Raw genomic sequence first — 6,000 nt, 5'->3', positions numbered from 1 at the left:
TTAGGTAGACCTACTGTCTAAGTATTTTGATGAGCTCAAAAGGTTGCTTAAAAAACTTCAGTTTATTCATTTGATGGTCTAGAGTCGCCAGTGTTTTCAGAAGTACATATTCTCTAGCATCTAAAACACTGCTACAGCATATGACACAATCTGCTTCTGTGAGGAATGATCCTTCCCTTCAGAAGCACTGATTTTTTTGGAGGCTGGCAAGTGCCAGAAGAGACAGTCGTCTTGAGTGTAAACTTTCATTGTATCATAGTGCAATGATGAGGTTAAGTCTACAGATCACTATTAGCTTGAATTTGTGCTACAGTGGGAAAAGCATTCCCTACCCTACCACTTTGCCATTCTCTTATTCCTCTATTGCCTTTTTCTCCTTGGCTGCTCTTCTGCCAGATAAATTTCCCATTCCAGATTACCATACATCTGCACAAACACTTTTTCCTAGCATGACAGATTAGAGGTGAGTACAATGTGTAGGTTGCCAAGTATGTATCTAGCAGGCTGGCCTAAAACACTACTTGAATGTACACAAAAAATAACATTGAAATAAAATATGAAGACCATGTTCCCACTCTGTTTAAAGTAGCTGTAAGTGGAAGAGTAGTAATGAAGATAATGAACCTTTAGAACAGCTAATTTTCAAGCACAGGATATTCCAAGACAGGAAGGAAGCACCCTTCATGAAAGTTGTAAGTCTAACCATAGCCACTGTGCTTGCAGTAATTCAAGGAAATGCTATGCACTGGTTTGGGTACAACATCATGTCAGTATTTGGAGAGCATTCTTTCTTACCTTAGTTTGTCATTTTGTCAATGTTCTGATAAACCTATAATACTTTTGTTAACTTCATACAGTATTTTCAACCCAGTCATTTTCCATGGAAGTAATTTTCCTGGAATCTGATTAATTACAAATTTATATATATGTGTGTGTGTATATATATATATATAAGGCAAGGTCGGACGTGGCACTTGGTGCCATGGTCTAGCCTTGAGCTCTGTGGTAAAGGGTTGGACTCGATGATCTGTGAGGTCTCTTCCAACCCTGATGATACTATGATACTATGATATGTATGTAAATAATTATATATTGCCATGTATAAATCAAAACATTTTATATTTCTATATATGTGAATATATATATTACAAAATATATACATAATTGAAAAAAGGTTCTGAATTAAATTTGTGGGATTGAGCATTGTAAGAGAAAATAACATTGTGAAGCCAATTTATGTAGATGAGCCAATCTCACGGAAGAAAATACAACTGGGTAATTGATGTAATAATGCAAACAACAATGCTACTGATACTCTGACTTACAAGGACGAGAAGTTTATTGAGTTAATATTTCCACTGCAGCAGAAAGTTCAATGTAATCTGGAAAAAAAAATCTTCATATTTTGACTCTGAGGAAAATTATTTACTAAAAAAGGCTTCCATAGATAGTTCTGGGTTCTTTCGTTTCTACAAAGAAGGCACCATTGAAACAAACTTTCATGAGGGGATTGACCATATTGAAGTGTGGAATCATCCTCAGGATGATTCCCCAGGATTCCAATAGAAGAATTCCTATTTTTTACATTGCACTTGAATCTGATTCTAACGGGACAACATTTTGGGTTAAGGTAATAGCTCTAAAACTACAGACAGGCAGAAGCATATTTTGGCATTTAAAAATATGGGGGGTTTAAAATGTAATTTAATAAGTAGCTACAAATTGTAGAATTCATTGACAACACCAAAATCATTTGGAAAACTAGAGCTAACAGCCAGAATTATCCCTGGACTCTTAATGGGACCAAGATGAGATTATCATCATACTGTAATTTCTTGCAGCTAGTACCTCACTCTTGGTGAAATCAATTTCACTCAAAGCAAGGTTTCCTGCATCAGCAAGTATGTGGATAACAAAAATAAAAGGCATACAGCTTCTCTGGACACTTATTAGGTATCAAGGCCTGCATTACCCTGCTTTTAGAAACATGTGAGATATCTTCCTTCAAATGAACTGCTAATGCATAGGTAGCATAATATTGTCAGAAACAACCTCATTAGAACAAATAGAAGTGGTAGGGGTAGCAGGGAATCAGAACACTGTACCAGAATACCATCAATGATACAGAAGTATAACATCTACTTCTTTCTCAACACGTTTAATCATTTTGAACAAAATTAACTGCAGTTACAAGTCTATCATAGGGTGAAAATGTCACACTAAGTTGACAAGCATAATTTATTTATGTGTTCTAGAATTAAACTAACAGATGTTATGAGAAGTCTTGGCTGGGATAAGAAAGAGTACAGGCACTTCTATATCTATGTTGATGCCTAATGATATTGCAAGGATTGAGATAAATAGCAACCTTTGCAATCTAAAAGTGTGTTTTTATTAAAGATATGAGGTGATAATAGAAGTAGATGATAACCAGCAGTTGAAGAAGCAGCTATTAAAACAGGCAGAGGAAGTTGTACTTGGAAAGGATCCGGAACAACCCCAAGCAGTGCTACAGGCTGGGGACAGAGTGACTGGAAAGCAGCCAGGAAGAAAGGGACCTGGGGGTACTGACAGATAGTAGGGTAAAGATGAGCCAGCAGCATGGCATCCTGGCCTGGATCAGGAACAGTGTGGCCAGTAGGACGAGGGAGGTTATTCTGCCCCTGTACTCAGCACTGGTCAGGCCACACCTTGAGTCCTGTGTCCAGTTCTGGGCCCCTCAATTTAAGAGAGATGTTGAGGTGCTGGAATGTGTCCAGAGAAGGGCGACAAAGCTGGTGAGGGGCCTGGAACACAAACCCTATGAAGAGAGGCTGAGGGAGCTGGGGGTGTTTAGCCTGGAGAAGAGGAGGCTCAGGGGTGACCTTATTGCTGTATGCAACTACCCGAAGGGAGGCTCTAGCCAGGTGGGGATTGGTCTCTTCTCCCAGACAACCAGCAACAGAACAAGGGGACACAGTCTCAAGTAGTGCCAGGGAAGGTATAGGCTGGATGTTAGGAGGAAGTTCTTCCCAGAGGGAGTGATTTGCCATTGGAATGGGCTGCCCAGGGAGGTGGTGGAGTCACTGTCCCTGAAGGTATCACAGTATCACCAAGGTTGGAAGAGACCTCACAGATCATCAAGTCCAACCCTTTACCACAGAGCTCAAGGCTAGACCATGGCACCAAGTGCCACATCCAACCTTGCCTTGAAGTGCCCCAGGGACGGCGACTCCACCACCTCCCCGGGCAGCCCATTCCAGTGTCCAATGACTCTCTCAGTGAAGAACTTTCTCCTCACCTCAAGCCTAAATCTCCCCGGCACAGCCTGAGGCTGTGTCCTCTTGTTCTGGCCCTGGCCACCTGAGAGAAGAGAGCAACCTCCTCCTGGCCACAACCACCCTTCAGGTAGTTGTAGACAGCAATAAGATCACCCCTGAGACTTCTCTTCTCCAGGCTAACCAATCCCAGCTCCCTCAGCCTCTCCTCGTAGGGCTGTGCTCAAGGCCTCTCACCAGCCTCATCGCCCTTCTCTGGACATGCTCAAGCATCTCAGTGTCCTTCCTAAACTGGGTGTGCAAGAAAAGCCTGGATGAGGCATTTAGTGCCATGGTTTAGTTGACTGGATAGAGCTAGGTGTTAGGTTGGACTGGATGATCTTGGAGGTCTCTTCCAACTTGGCTGGTTCTATGAGTCTATGACATAACAAGCATACCACCAATATCAACAACAATACAAATACAGACATCATCCTGCCCTTTGCAATTTTAAATTGTTCTAGCTTTTTTCAGTGCTTCAGATAAGCAGCTGATCCATAAATTGGCTTAACTACATACCTTCATCTGGATATGCACCTTATCAGAATTTGTAGCTACATCTTTATATATTAATTTAGGTGCATACTTTTATATCTTTTCACTCATGGGAACTAATATATCAAGGAACAACTTGAGTAAGCAGACATCTAAATTATCTTGCTTTTGATTATGTTCTCTGGAGGTCTTCAAGAAAAGACCGGATGAGGCACTTGGTGCCATGGTCTAGGACAGGGTTGGGTGCTAGGTTGGCCTGGATGATCTTGGAGGTCTCTTCCAACCTGGTTGATTCTATGATTCTATGATTCCTTGCTATTGAAGCTACCTTGAGTCATTGCTCAAAAATATAGAGACTAAATTAAATTCTCACCTCTGTGGTGGTTTAGGTGTTACCCACCCCCCCACACTTTAGAAGGTACCCCAGCTAACTCAGTCGGACTCTGGGAATATAAATGAAGGTATTTATTTACAGCTGGCACAATATACAAGCAGATATTTACAGTATATACAGTTATAGACAGAAATACACAAGGTAAAAGGTAATACAGAAACACAACTCCCCTCCCAGAAACCTGAGTCCCCAGAAGGGGCTCTCAACCACCCCTGCACCTTCCCCCTGCCCCTCTCAACCTTACCCCAGTCCTTAAGGAAGAATAGAGGTTCAGCCAAGAGGTTAAGAAGCAAGGTTAGTGGCAGTGAGGTTAGGGAGATGTAACTCAGTTTGAAGCCAGAAGCAGAGTGAGGAAATGGCGAAAAGTATTATCTAATGTTTACTTTCTTGTTCCCATACCTCTTAGCGAGACTGTGAGGGAAGGAGACATAAACATTGTTTTCCTTTCACAGCCAATTATCTACTTTCTCTCACCAAAACATTCTAGCCTGCTTCAAACTAGCACAACCTCGCATTACTCTCAAGTGAGACTAATGAGCTTAAGCTCAGAACAGTTTTTATTTTGATGTAAAGTAGCCATTGCACAAAACTACCGTCTCAAGTATGAAATCACATGGGTTTAAAAGTCCAGAAAAATAATGCAAAAAAACCCACTCCAAACCTTTGCACTTAGTTACATCAGTCTTTAACTCTTGTATTTCATCACTCAACCAACTTGCAAGCAAACTCTCAATCCTACGGCATTAGTAGAAGTTTGCTTTATTTCAGTTTAATCCTTTCAAGGAATATGAGTCAAGATCCCTCAAAAGTGAAGTGATTGCTTTCATGTAGACTGATTTTAAAAAGCAAATGTTTTTGAGGAGAAAGGTGTTTGCTGTTTTGTGACTCTTGAACTGCTCCAGGTTTTACAGTGTTTCAGTAGATAGCCTTATGCTCCTGAATGATTAATATTTCTCACTTTGGATTGGAAAGCCACTACAATTAACAGAAATTATTCTTTCATTAATCAGGTACAATCAAAATTTCCTCTCTCTCAGTTTTCGTTTTTATTATGACTTTGATTTTTTCCAGTAAAGAAGATTGTAAATAGAGAAAAAGTGATTTTTTTTTTCTCAAGGGAAGGTTTGTTATTTTAAAATTACAGCACTGAAGATCAAAATAAAGTGACTGTTCATTGTACTATCCAAATAGCCTATCTTTGTACAAAAAAACCTTTCATTTTCACAACTAAATTGACTAAAAGGCACTGTTACCTAGCAACATTCATTGTGTTTATGACCTTTCATCCAATCTGAGCTCACAGATGTGCTTCTGAAGCTAATAAACATACATCATGCAGCCCCGCCTGCTTTGATGAAATATATGAGGCCTTAGTGCACAATGGGAAATGTACTTTCAAAAAACCAAGTGAAAATTATTAAAATTAGTAAAAACAGGATACACTTGAAAACAGCTTCAAAAGTCTAAGCCATGAACTTGAAATGTCTCTGCAGTCAGCCTTGTGCCTTTGGTAGTAAACTGGCGGTGGTGAAAATTTCGCCAGGAAGTTACAGTCTTGAATATAAACACACGAGGTGTATGACTGATGGATTTACTCTTTTGTATCTGTTCATTGCTAGTGGATCTACTGATCCTGAGCCTTCAGAAATCAAGATGTCTTGAAGAAATCTAGAAGATCAAAGGTTTAGACCATAGAAGATACTGCGTCTGCCTAAATTTCAAATAGTAGTACATTTTTTTGTCTTCAAAAATATTACTTGTATGGATGTCTCCATGCTTTGTACACATGATGACTAAACTTATTCAATAGACTCA

The sequence above is a fragment of the Pogoniulus pusillus genome, chromosome 1 (genome assembly GCF_015220805.1).
Source record: "Pogoniulus pusillus isolate bPogPus1 chromosome 1, bPogPus1.pri, whole genome shotgun sequence".
NCBI classification, from domain to species: Eukaryota; Metazoa; Chordata; class Aves; order Piciformes; family Lybiidae; genus Pogoniulus; species Pogoniulus pusillus.
Note: the sequence above shows the minus strand (reverse complement) of the source record.